Source organism: Mesoplodon mirus, assembly GCF_964341445.2.
Source record: "Mesoplodon mirus genome assembly, contig: HAP1_SCAFFOLD_680, whole genome shotgun sequence".
Classification (NCBI taxonomy): Eukaryota; Metazoa; Chordata; class Mammalia; order Artiodactyla; family Ziphiidae; genus Mesoplodon; species Mesoplodon mirus.
In genome coordinates, this window is record NW_028295349.1 from 42,288 (window position 1) to 56,558 (window position 14,271).

General features: G+C 43.4%; 1 pseudogene across 1 annotated transcript in view; it reads left to right on the plus strand.

Annotated features, from left to right (window-relative positions):
* The first annotated feature begins 11,407 nt into the window (after positions 1-11,407).
* LOC309797515 (U3 small nucleolar RNA-associated protein 25 homolog) overlaps positions 11,408-14,271 on the plus strand; it is a 29,285-nt pseudogene continuing 26,421 nt past the window's right edge. The window contains exons 1-3 of the transcript in view: positions 11,408-11,658; positions 12,772-12,811; positions 13,516-13,748. The product of the transcript in view is annotated as a U3 small nucleolar RNA-associated protein 25 homolog (transcript). The remainder of the gene's footprint in view (positions 11,659-12,771; positions 12,812-13,515; positions 13,749-14,271) is intronic.

Below are 14,271 nucleotides of genomic sequence, written 5' to 3' on the forward strand. Positions count from 1 at the left end.
TTAAAAAGGTAGATTAACTTGCCTTAGGTCATGAGATAGCCCCTTGCAGACGTTGGTCTAAACCCTGGTGTACCTGTCTCCAAAGCATTCTTATCTTATTGGTCCCCACCTTCCAGCTTCCCAGTGCCTTTTCTAGCTATGCCTGTGCCTTACTGGGCTCTTCCAGTCTTCCTCTATCTTGCTCCCTCTCAAGCCATCTGCCACGGGTGTGTATCATACATTCAGGGAGACCACTAAAACCCAAGACCACTGCTTGCTTTTAGCTGGTGGGTAGTTTTGGGATTTGTGGCAACAGCCTGGATTTCTTTTTCTTTCAGTTCTTTGTTTACATGTTGTGCAAATGGATCTAATTCAGAAATAAAGAATATTAGAACACTTAGGGCAAATGACAGGGATTTTCCAGTCTTCCCCTGTGAATGACATCCTGTTTTCATGATGTTAACTCATCTTTTTCCCCATCAACTTTCCCCATCATTTATCCCAGTCCAGAGCTTAAAAGTTTCTGACAGGTTCATCTCCCTAAAGCATTTCTTTAATCACATTATTCCCCACCTCAAAAACCTTTGAAGAAACTTCTTGGACTGAAATTCAACATACACCTCTAACCTACCTCTCTAATGTAATTTTTGAATTACATGGCTCTCAAATTCTTCTGCCACTGTGGCTTTCCTTCCTTTAACTGAAAATTCTATCCTCTTGTTCACCGCATTTCTATATATCCAAATAGTATCCGTTGAATGTTACCCCCTGACTCACAATAAATAACTATTTCCCAAGAGCCTACTGTGTCAGGCACAGTTCTGGCTCCAAAGAAGCCATCTCTGGTCCCCTATAGACAGTCATCACTTTCTCTCAAGCGCCCCACCCTGCCCTCAGTTATCCACACCAACACATATATGTGCATGTCCTACCTCACCTAACTAGACTGCAAGATCCCTGAGGGCAGGTACCACGTCTGATTTAACCTGCACTGGAAGACAAATGTAAATGCTCAACACTCAACTGAGGTGAACAAATGATCAAAATGGCAGGGTCAGTGCTCTGCACTGGCCACCCAACCTTCTCTTCCAGCCCCACTCACGTAAGAAGCAAAGTTAAATGACCCATTCAGGGACCCAGGTAGTAAAACTTCAAATGCAGTGCACCTTATATTAAGACCTAAGATAAAGGTGAACAATAGGAAATAAGAATTCTAGGTGATAATATATCAGTACAGACCAAACAACCAGAGAAACTTTAGGATAGTCAAGCCTCCTAATGTTTCCTCCAGGGTTTTTTTGTTTTTTTTTTTAACTTTTTTTGAGTTCAGAACGCGGTTTTTGCCCAAATTCTACCTGCTACTTCTTCCTCTTGTCTAGAATAGCTAACAGAACCAAATGAGGATTAAAATTTCAACTTCAGTGGCACCGCTGGTTGAAGAATGGCACTGGGACCAAAAAAGGCAGTCAGGACGCAGAATGAGACCAACCTGACGTGCCCACCCAGGCACAGGCTAAGACACAGGACCTGAGAGACAGCAGAGCCCTGCCTCAGCCTACCACAGGCTTGTCTAAGTAACAGTCATGGGGACAGAGGCATGGCCCATTGTTCTGTATCTTGACTTTGGCGATGACAATATAAATATACACATTTGTCAAAACTTATCGAATTGTATACTTAAAATGGGTACACCTTGTTGAATGTAATTCATACCTCAATAAAGTTGATTTTAAAGTTAAATTAAACAGTCGCCTATGGGGACTTCCCCAGTGGCACAGTGGTTCAGAATCCGCCTGCCGGGCTTCCCTGGTGGCGCAGTGGTTACGAGTCCACCTGCCAGTGCAGGGGACATGGGTTCGAGCCCTAGTACGGGAAGATCCCACATGCCACGGAACAATTAAGCCCGTGCGCCACAACTGCTAAGCCTGCACTCTAGAGCCCACACACCACAACTACTGAAGTCCATGCACCTAGAGCCCGTGCTCCGCAACAAGAGAAGCCCCCACAATGAGAAGCCCATGCACTGCAATGAAGAGTAGCCACTGCTGGACGCAAATGGAGGATGCCCGCATACAGCAACGAACACTCAACGCAGCTATAAATAAATGAGTGAATGAATTAAATAAATAAATAAATAAATAAAAGGAAAGCAGTGCACTGAGCCGTGACTGTGCCTTCAAATACAAGATTCTGGAAAGAGTCCAGAAATTGGTAAATTACTCTTAGAACTGTAGAGAGGAACAACAGCTTTCCCCTGTGAATTGTAATAGTTGGCAAAACATGCTAGTGTTTCCTTCTTTCCTTATCCTTTCTGAATAAATTGAAAGTGTATGAATATATGAATAAAATGTGACACAGTTCATGGGCATCATTCAAATCATTCCCTGCCAATTATGGGAGTCTGTTGAACACTGAACAACAAATGTTTCTTGACTGACTAAACTATTGTCTGATTTGATGAAGGAAGAGAGGAAGAAAGAAGGAAAGGAAGGAAGGATTGATTTTATGGCAACTGAGTAGATCTTAGCAGAAATCCTGACTCTGATTTTAGAAGCCTCAAACACTGATATTCTATTTCCCCAAATCCCCCTTCACTGGCTCTATTGTTTTCCCACCTCCTTTCCTTTCTTTCTTGTTTTTAAATTAATTTTTATTGGAGTAGAGTTGCTTCACAATGTTGTGTTAGTTTCTGCTGTACAGCCCCCCTCCTTTCATTTCTATGTATGCAGCAGCCATGAGCAGCTCTGCTAATAATGTTTGTAAAAGAGTGAACTAGATCAGAAAAAGCCTGGTAGCTACCTGGTACCCCTAGGGATTTAGTCATCCAGGATCCTGGACAGCAAGATCTGGTGGGTCTTTGTTTGATTTTGAAAGACCCAGAAGAAACTGCTACTGCTAGCAACTCAACGTTTTACAGATGTCACTGTGCTGGGGAGGGACAGGTGGTGAGTGGGCTGCCTCATCTCTGATTCCTAGGTCTGAATGAGATAAGAGAGGGAAAACAGTCCCAGAGAACGGCATCAGAAGTTTCCCAGGGGGGTTAAAATCAAGTGGAGCCACACACAGGCCATCTGAGCCGTCCCCACATCCTGGATAGGGGATGGGGGTGGTGTAAGGGGCTGACGAAGAGCTGTTTCTACTCTTCTACTCTTAGTCTACCTTAATCCATCTTTCTTGCAAGACATTTTGTCTATTTCCAAGTTCAGAGATTTGAACTTGAACCTGAGTGTGGCCACTTCCCGTGTCATCTATTGTCCTCCATGAGCCTCAAGCGTACAATACGAATACTAATAACTAACACATACATATACATTTAGCAAACATGTATGAACACCTACTGTGTGCCAGGCTCTGTGGCAAGCACTGAGAACACAGTGGAAATAAGACAAAGTCCCTGTCCTCCTGGAGCTTACTTATACTCCAGGCAGAAGCCCCCAGAGGGCAGCTCCTATGGGGGGTTTTATATACAATTAAAATTTTATACGTAATCAAAAATTTTTAAAAACTTGTTGCAAACATATAAAAATTGGAAGATTTTATATAAAAATCCAGATTTCCCAGTGGCAAAACTGGGCTTGTCTTTCTGTACAGCAACCATCAGCCAGAACTCTGGCTGCTTCCTTTACAAGGAATGCATGCTTTCCAAGTAGACACAGTCCTCAGCATTCCCGGACACTCTTACCTTGTTAAAGCTTAAACAATATTTTTGTTTACTTGTTTGTTTACCTAAAACCCTTCAATGTTCCCTCACTGTAAATAGGAGAAAGTCTAGCTCTTTGATATGACATTCCATTCAAGGCCTTCCAGATCTGTTTCCTGCCTAATGCATCCCTATAAATGCTACACACCAGTAAACTGCAGTTTCTTGACCCTCCCATGTGGTACCTCTGAACCTGTGCAGTGCTATTTTCTTTGCCTAAAATGTCCTTTGTTTCTGTTTTTCTATCCAGATAATTAATATTGACATTTAAGGGTCATCCTAAACACCTCCCTCTCCCTTTGTGCAGGCTTCCTGTGAGGAAATGCCCAGAGGGTCACGTGGTCTGGAGACCCATAAAGATGCAAATGGTCCACTTGAGACCAAAAGGGAATCAAGTGTTCTTTATCTTATGGTTGGGCCCAGGGACCTTCCAATTGGTGGCAACTTGTAAAAAGCCTCAGCTTTCCCAATAAGTGGGGACAAAATATAAACATTAAATGAAATAATGTCTGTAAGTGAAATTAGACAATACTTTTTAAAAAATTGAATGGAATTATTGATGCTGGATAAGTAGCAGCTATTATTCCAGTTGTTATTATTATTCGAAGTGGAGGCCACTTCATCAAGGATGATAGGTCAGCCGCTGCCAAGTGTGTTCGGGGAAGAAGAGTCTGTTAGGGCTACAGGGTAGCAGAATAGTAAGAGATGTGATTGGACAAACAGAAGAGGGCCAGCAAGGGGCCTTCCAACTCATCTCCCTGCTTGGCCATTTTCTCCTTTCTCTTTATTTTAAACACAGCAGCCAGAGTGATCCTGCAAGACAAGTCACCCCACATCACTTTTCTGCTCAAAACCCCTAGTGGCCCCCTATCTCTATCAGAGTAAAAGCTGCAGCTATTAGATCTCAGATCTCACATCCCAACCGTCTCCCCTCTCTCCTCACTCTGCCAGACACTGGGCCTCATTCTGACCTCCCTGCTCATCCTTTAAAGTGTGCTCTTACCTCAGGGCCTTTGCACTTGCCAGCCTCTCCTTCTGGACCCATATTCCCTCTGCTATCCCCAGGGTTCCCTCCTTCATTTTCTTAGATCTTTACTTGGATGTCTTCTTCTTGCTGGTTAGTCTATCTAAAATTTTACTTCTCCCTCGCCCCCTCCACTTCCTGACCTGTTGCCTTATTGCTCTTAGAACTTATCACCAACTAACATGCTTTACTTATCATACTTGTTTATCTTGGTTATTGTCTATCTCCCCCACTAGAATATAAGCACTATAAGAGCAGAAGTTTTTATCTGTTGCTCACCGCTGTATCCCCAGCACCTACAACAGAGCCTGACCCATCGTAGACATGCAATAAACATTTGTTGGATGAGTGAATCAAGTTTCTTGATTCAATAAACATTGGGAAACCACAGAATGTTTTTGACCAGAAGAGTAAACCGATCAGAGCTCACAAAGGGGCTTAGGATAGATTAGGGTAGGGGATAGGATGGGGCCACAATAGTAGAAGGATACACATGGGAAGGTTTAAACAGAGGGCTTCAGTAGGAATGAAAGAAAACAGTAGGAGGCAGTAAGTTTCATGAGGGCAGGGATTTTGTCTGGCATATAAGAGGCGCTGAATAAATATTTACTGAAGGATGAATGAAGGAATGATGCTTGTGTCTCATGTGGGATGGGCCCAGGGCTCTGGTTTGGGTCTGTCTGAGAAAAGATATAAATCCTTTCTGATCTTGACCCGGATGCGCTCGTGGTCAGGGGTTACACGAGATCAACACTGAACTCTTATATCTGTATGTACATCTTCCCTTTCTTCCTGGATTGGGCTAACCCTCCACGGCATTTAGTCACCTTGTAGGCCTCAGTTCAACTCAGACAAATTGGGATTCAGACTTTGGGAATTGAGGAGGGGGGTCGAGCTGTAGGTGTCTAGGAGCAGCATCCAGATCGAATGACCTGTTTGAATGCTATGCAACCAAAGTTTTAAGTGATGTGGAGAAATTAGTGTGGAAGGCAGCCCATAGTGTGGAAAATCAGTGTGCCAGTCCAGAGCCACTCAAGAGAGAGGAAATCCCTGTGGACACCATCTTTACCTTTTCTGCAGAACGACAGGTAATGGAATAGGAGGCTAATCTAGGTTGAGGTTGTGTATGTCGACACTGTTAAGAGAAAGTCCCCACAGTGGAGGGGTGGAGGGATGGAAGGTAGTTGGTCAAAGAACCTCTCATTCATGCCCTCCCTTGTCTACCCTTTAGTTAGCTACCTCTCCTCAAAGGAATTACTCACTAGGCTCTGATATCCACACTTGGACCTTGCCCCTAATACAATCAACAGAAATGAGGTGCTTCACATTCTCCCTACCCCAAGAATAAATAATACAGTAACTCATTTCTGAACTCTTCAGGTTTTAATTAAACCAATGCCTGGTGACCAGAACTGTGCCAGATCCTTGCCTAAATATGGGAGGTGCAGCAGTTGAGAAAACATACATTTGCTGCTTTACTTATTTGTTGCTTTACTTATTTCATTTAATCCTTCTGTCAGTCCTGAGAAATAGGCAGTATCCTCATGCATGAGTTGAGTAAACTGAGGCCCAGCCAGCTCACACAGCTAGGAATTGAAAGGGGAAATCTGAGACAACTTTTGACTAATTCCAAAGCACAGGTGGTTTTTCTGAGGACGTCAGTGCTGCCTCTATAAGTTACTTGTAGAACTAGGAATTGTTAGAACTAGAAGGTGATTGTGGGATTTGTTCAGCTCCTTCAGATAAAGGGGCTCAGGCTCAGACAGAGACGGTGACAAGCTCTGCTGTCACCAAGTACCAAAGAAAGATCTGACACCCAGGTCTCTCCTGAGTCCCAGGTGCTCTTGCTTCTTTCTTTAAAAAAAATACTTATAATAATATTTTTCTTAAATTTTATATATATCTGCTTTAAAAATTAAATAGTACTGAAAGCTTTCTAATCAAAATATCAGCCCTCCCCACTCCTTATTTTTGTTAACATAATACTTCACCTCCTAATATTTCCTGTTGAAATCTTTCATCCATCTTATCTCCCCGCCTGTGCTTTTGTCCTCTCTTACCCTTGTGGGTTAAAATCTTTTTTTTTTATTCCTTCATTGTCATTTTACTGGAATGGCCTGGGGAGGGAGACACGATAAAACACATTTGGTCAATCAGTCTTACTGAACAGAAGTCCAGTTTTTTGTCTCACTGACACCCAATGATCCTGTATCCCCAGATAACTCATTTTTCTGAAGTCAACACATTCTCCATTGCTTGTGGAGATCACCCTGCCCCTAGCCCTGTGCCAGGAGCTCCTGACTTACAGGAGTTCCTGTCTGGCCTGCGCCTTGCTGCCCTCAAGGACTTGACTGAGGCCTGGAGAGAATGATTTACAGGAGGAAACAAAAAGCCGATAATAGCAGTGAGAAGCCCTCCCATCCACACAGCACTTGTCCAATTTCAGAGAGCTTTCATATCCACGATCTCATATCATAGCCATAGATAATCAAAGGATAGGTAGTTTGGTGCTGACCAAAGTCAAAATCAGGACACTGCTCTGTCCCAACAGGGAAACATATTTGAAATCAGGACTATGAACCTTCACGCTCATGGTACTTGTAACTTCTTGTTTGGCTCTTTTATCTGCAGGTCCAGTGACAACTTTCTTTGCCAGGGGAGATGGAAGTGGGCTGTTAGATTGGTGCTGAAGGGAAGAAGTTTGGAGGGAGGGCCCCAGGTGGGCAGCGTACTTCCAAGGGAGTTACTGAGCCTTCTTTTTCCTCCTCCTCCTCTTATACAGGTCCAAGTTTGGAATAAAGAAAGCTGCTTCTCTGAGAACACTTACCAGTGCTCAGCTTGGTCCAAGGATAAGAAGAGAGTCAGAAACAAGTAATTCTGAACACGTTAGTGGAGAATTCTCCTAAAGTCCCAAGCCAAAGTCTGTTTCATTGTCTGGGTTGGAAAGTGAGATAGATTCATTTATGGATTTCTGCCAGCACTCTCAGGAAGAGGCTGGATGGCTTTGGGGTGTATACAGACATGTATGCATACATGTGGTGGAGGAGACTGTCTGATTTGAGGCATCTAGGAGGAGACAGATGTGTGGGTGCACACACACCTTCCCCAGAATCTTCCCAAATCAGTAGCTGAGGTGTCGGAGCTTTCATAATTAGAGAGTCATACCTTTGGATTATTTATGGCTCCCTGTCAACATATCTTGAATACATGTGCCCTTGTTACCACTTATATTATCACATAAATTTCAAAGCTCAAACTTCCCCAGCATCTGATCTGTATCCTCAAATTGTGCTCCTTCCCCACCTTCCCATTCCTGCTCTGTTGAGAATCTCAGATAGACGACTGTTTACTTTCTGTGGTTTGTATTAGGACATAGTTTGTCTTTTCAAATACATCACTATATGTCAAATAAGCTCTTTCCAATCATGTACACCATAATATTTGCAAGGGATTAAAACACATCAATTTGTGTAATTCCATGAGTTCATAATGATACTAAAAATTTTAAAAAAGTTGATTGGTCAACATTAGAAGATCCAGTGAATTGACTCCTTGTGTTGAAAATTAGTAAATGAAGGGAGAGAATCAAGCATTTCTTCTGCTTTTCCTATACAAACAGTACCACTGGGTAAGCAAAATTTAGGGGAAGGAAAAGCTTGCTTTCATAGAAATAGTCCAGCAAGTAAGTGAAGAAGAAATGATAGAATTAGAATATCACCTCATGATAGAATTAGAATGTGACCTCTAATGAATTAACGAATTTAGACATTGACTACCAATGACTGGTAACATCACAAAATGAAAGGCAACCAGACGGTATACGCCTCCTGATGGAAGTATAAAATATCAGCTATCATGAAATCTGATCAAAGTTCTAAATCCCACAATGTATTCGCGAGAAACACAGAGAATAGCAGAACATGTTCAACTAACAGTGTAAAAAAAAAAAGACATTTATGAGACAATCAGAAATCTGAATACTGACTGGTTACATGATGATATTAAATAATTGTTATCATCTTTTTTTTAGGTGAAATAGTGCCATTGTAGCTATGGTAAAGAAAGAACCCTTATCTTTTAGATATTTAGAAATAAATATTTACAGATAAAATAATACAATGTCTGGGATTTGCTTCAAAAATAATACAGGGGCGGGAGTTAGGGGTAGTGGGTGGGCATATAAATGAAACAAGATGGCCTTGCATTGAAGCCAAGGGATGGGAACATGGGAGTGCATTATACTCTTTTGTCTACTTTTGTATATACTTGAAATTTTCCAAAGAAAAAGTTTTTAATAAAGAAAAACTAACACTTTTCTGAATATTCTGACCATCTTGTCTTAAGGGACAGCCACCGCCCTCCCACCCCTTGAGATCGTTATCCTAGGGAGTCTCCCCGAATTGAAATACCCAAGTAACATTAATTCATCAGCCTCTCTTTACAAACTAGTATAAAAGATTATTTCCTGGATTGTTTTTACCCCTGAAAATACTGAGTCCCTGAGGGCAAAGGGCAAAGAAAACCCTGCAGGATGGAAAAGGAAGGGCTGAGCATGGGAAGAAGAAAGGGAAGAACAAATTTTGCCTTTATTACAATTTTCCCAGGGCCTTCACTAGTTGGCACACGCATCTTCTTTGTGTGGGTTTTACTAAGAGAACTTTCACTGGAGGCATGAAAAATATGTTTAAATTGCGAAGTCTCAGGTTAAAATTTCACAAAGCATCCCCTTTTATGTTGTCAAAGGCTAATATAAATATTTTCAGAAGCGGGCTCAGTGAGCCAATGATGAGACCACTTGGGTGGAGCTAGGGCACAGTTGTGTCTGAACCTGGGAACAGTCTAGACCTGTCCATAGGACTACAATGACATGGAAAGCAGGAGAGAGTAAAGAGTCACATCAAGTGCTCATGAGTATAGCTTTTTATAGCAGATCTCTGGAAGAACACCAAGAAACTGGTTGCCTCTGGGGAGGGAAGCTGGGGCACTTGGAATAGGGTGGGAGGAGAAAAAACATTGTATGACTTTATTGTCATAGCCAGGTTATACTGTGGTTAGTGCCTTAGTATGTATGATGAGATTTGCAAGCAGCCTTTTGTTTACGTAAGTGACTGTACTTTTTATGTTGAAATGAGACAGAAGACAGATGTGTGTTTGTTTCTGGGTTCCTCGGCTGGGCCATCAGCTGGCACTACCTGCTGTTTGCATATTTTCTTGATCCTCCCTCCCCCTTGCCTCCCTCCCCTACCCTAAGCTCCCAGAATCTAATTAGGAGTAGATGGTCCCCAGAAGGAGAAAACTAGGATTTGAATAGTTGTAGTGTGACTTGTATAGGTGTGACATGGTATTGGACAAAGGTCCAATTCTCTCACAGACGCTCGTCTAATAGCAGAGGCAGTGAACACTATCTTTGATGGCTCCTATTTTACCTTAAATATTCAGGTGAATTCTGTGGTTTATGATTGACATTGTAAGTTACTATTAGAAACAAAGTGTCTCTGTGTTTATGCTGTGGTTTTTGTTTTGTTTTGTTTTTTCGGTACGCGGGCCTCTCACTGTTGTGGCCTCTCCCGTTGCGGAGCCTTGCGGAGCCTTGCGGAGCCCAGGCTCCGGATGCACAGGCTCAGCGGCCATGGCTCACGGGCTTAGCCGCTCCGCGGCATGTGGGATCTTCCCAGACCTGGGGCACGAACCCGTGTCCCCTGCATCGGCAGGCGGACTCTCAACCACTGCGCCACCAGGGAAGCCCTATCCTGTGGTTTTTAAGTATCCCTGCACACTCTGCCTGTCTCTAGAGTATTAAGTCCAGTTGCGCTGTTTTTTCCCTCTTTGTTTATTGAGGTTATTATTTACTTGCATTAAAATGTACCAATTTTAAAGGTACAGTTTGATTAATTTCGGTAATTGTATACAAGGTGTAACCACCACCACGACCCAGATATAGAAAAGTTACTTACCCTTTAAAAGTTTTCCATCCCAATTTGCCCCAATTCAGTTTTGAGACACTTTATTGAGTTTTACTGCTTTCTCTAACATCGACTCTCCGGGTGATTTAGGAAAGTCACTTTACCTCTCTGGATGTGTTTTTGCTTTTCTAACATGAAAAATGCCAGAACAGATTTGTTACCAAGGGCCCTTGCAATCCTTTCAGAAAATGAGGGGGTAGGGTAAAGGGCGGGAATCTCAGCCTTGCGTCCTCATTCTTCACATGGCACACGCATGTGGCAGATCCTAGTGGGAAAAGCCTGTGGTCGCATCAGAGAGAATTAGGTTTCCATCTCCTCTCTTGCTAGTGTGTATGTAACCTTTTGTAAGCATCAGCTTTCTCATCTCCAATATCAGGCTTATTAACAAGGCCTATTTGTTTACTGTTGTTGTGAGGATGAACTGAGATGCACCGGCAGCCTTAAATGTTAGTTGGTATTTGTATTATGGCATAATATAAAGGCACTGCATTCAACCATCTCAGTCACTACACGTTTATGCAGGCTGATTCTCACAGCCAAAACAGACGCACAAAGTACACCCACCCATTTACCCACCTGGGGAAGCCCGAAGCCTCCCTGCCTGCCTGTCTTCCTTACGGGGCTCAGAGAAAAGCTGCGCATGCGTGCACGTGCTTCCAAAGAGCCTCGCTAGGGGGCGGAATGGGAAACAGGAAGTTCTAATGCCTGTCGTACAAGCGCGACGTAAAGCGGGTCTGCTTTATGGCACCCTGCTTCCGCCGTAAAGCGCCGTTGGCAAGCCCGCGTGAGTGGGTTGACGAGACTACTTCCAGGTGCAAGACGCGTTTCTTGGAGGTTGGCTGACTTGCCGTCTTCCCCATGGGCAAACGCGGGAGCGGGAGCCGGAGCCGGAGCCGGAGCCGGAGCCGGAGCCGGAGCCAGCTGCTCAGCTCCCTAACTAAAAAGCAGAAGCATCTAAGGGATTTCGGCGAGGAGCATCCCTTCTGTGACACGTATGGAGAGGCAAGTCTGGGACCGGCGCTGCCGGCGTCCTTTCCCGGTGGGAGCCCGCGTGTCCCCGCGTTTGGTCCGCCGGTGCCCCGGGGGTAGTGACAGGGCAGCTCCCGCCGCGTCCCACGCTGCCCCGGCGCCGGCCTAGCTCGCCCGGGGATCCTGACGGCTTCCCGCCTGAGATGGGGTTCTTCACCGGTCTTCCTACCCTTTGTTGAGCCTGTAGTTTTATGCTAGACGGCACGCCTCCCGTGTGGCGATTGGGCGGAGATTTTATAAGCTTGTTTTCGTTTTATATGTTTTTAAAGAATTGCTTGGGGGCTTCCCTGGTGGCGCAGTGGTTAAGAATCCGCCTGGCAACGGAGGGGACAGGGGTTCGAGCCCTGGTCCAGGAAGATCCCACATGCCGCGGTGCAAGTAAGCCCGTGCGCCACAACTATTGAGCCTGCACTCTAGAGCCCGCGAGCCACAGCAGCTGAGCCAGGGTGGTGCAACTACTGATGCCCGCGAGCCTAGAGCCCCTGCTTTGCAACAAGAGAAGCCACCGCTCGCCGCAACTAGAGAAAGCCCGGGCGCAGCAACGAAGAGCCATAGCAGGCAAAAATAAATAAATTAAATAAGTTAAAAAAAAATAGAATTGCTTGGGACCCTCGACATCACCTATGTATTCAATGACCATGAGGAAACTAATGTTTGGGTAGTTGTGGGTTCCTCTATAAGTGTCCAGACTCTCAGTTATGATCTTAGTGCTCATCCCACCCCTTTGGGCTGCTTTATCAACAGAGGGATAATCTACTTAAGAAATTTGCTAGAAAAGGTGAACCCCGAGGGCTTGTATTTGCCAAAATTTCCCATCTTTTGGATGAGAGCCTGTTACTGTGTGACTGTAGTATTTGTCATGTGGTCTTGTTAGACCTTTTCATTCGTCTATTATTATCTATTTGGCATATCCTTACAAAACCTGTCCAAATGCATATGGAGTTTTTAACTTGACAATAGATATAATGTATTTATAACGGTATAGTCTGCCATGTTCATTTAAAGTTGTATCATTAGGCTTTTCCTAATTGCTACATACTAGTAGTTAAAGTTTAACATTGCCTGTTTCTTCTCAGGGTTTCCAGAAAGGAAGCAAAACCACAGACTTGTCAACTGGTAATGCTTTATACCTTCTTTATGATAGTAGATTCTGGACGGTTACTTTTAAGATTATATATGGTAATAATGTTTGGCTACATTTCCACTCTTTCTGATTTTAGATGTAAGCTATATTTTAGTAATATTGCTTAGTTTTAAGTGCAGATGTCTGTTAAGATGCCATTGTGATAACTAATATAGTATAGAGTATGAAACTGTCCTGAGAGAGTAGCCTGTTAGAACCTGTTAAGGAGGCTTACCAGAGGGCTCTTGGTGAATCCTAAGAGGGAATGTCATGTTTGCTTAACATAAAATAGAGTGCAAAATCATCAAAGGTCTTATTTCATTACCACGGACTCAGAAATAAAGTACACTTTTTTGTTGTAAGTTTTCCTGTTGCTCCTTTAAAGGTGCCAAGTGGCTGACACATAGGTTAGATCGCCTTATAACCTAAAGCTCCATGTGTTTAGTTTGCTGTCTTCCCACGTGGAACATTAGCAGTTCAAAGAAGAGGAAGAGCTTCTAGAATCATAGCTAGATTAGCTGTTTTAAACAAATTTGGTGCTAGGTTTGGTTGAATAGATAGGATTGCATATTTGCAGAAAAGCTAGTTTTTATTTAGAAAAGTCTGAACTTGGTTCCACTGTGGGCCTGATGATAGTCGTGGGGTAGCAACAAGAACAATATAATTTTTGTTTTTAAAATCCCCATTTTCCTTTTAGTCAGAGGGTTTAGATACTTCCAAGTTCTGAAAGTGAAGCATAGAGTGAACCAGAACAAGTTTCTGGTTACAACAGACTACTTGCCACGTTAAAGGATGTTTCCAAGGAAGATGAGGAGGAGGAAGAGGAAGAAGACAGTGTTACAGATGAGACAGAAATGAATCTTGAAGACGGCGATAGTGACATCGTTGTGGAGGAAGAGACGGCAGTAGAGTCTACTGACACGCGGAAGAGTAAGTGTCTTTGATGTGGGTTTATCATCTTTGCAGGGACCACAGACAGATTGCCCCAGGGGCAGGGTGCCTTGTACCATAGAGCTGGGTGAAAGCACATGGATTCAAAGCAGAGATTCTTAACATTGTTGGGCTCTGTGATATCTTCAAGAATCTGATGAAAACACAGGACCCTCTGGCCATAAAAATGCAGAAATGACGTTTTTGCTTATGATTTCCAGGATTTCATCAATCCTACTTCAAATTCCCCTGATTGAGAGGAAAGGGAACATAATTCTGTTTTTGTAATGGTCTCAATTTATGAAAGAGATGATTGTTCCTGCCTTAGAGGAACCAAGTTTAGTGGAAGATAGACATAAAATATACAAAACTTTTCAAGCATCAAATCTGAATGGAACCGATAAATATAAGGTGTTAAAGAGGTGCAAAGTGGTCACATGCTGCCAGGGTACATGAGGGGAGGCTTCAGAGAAGAGCTGGGATTGAAAGCTGAAAGGAACTCTGTCTCACTCGGACATCTAGG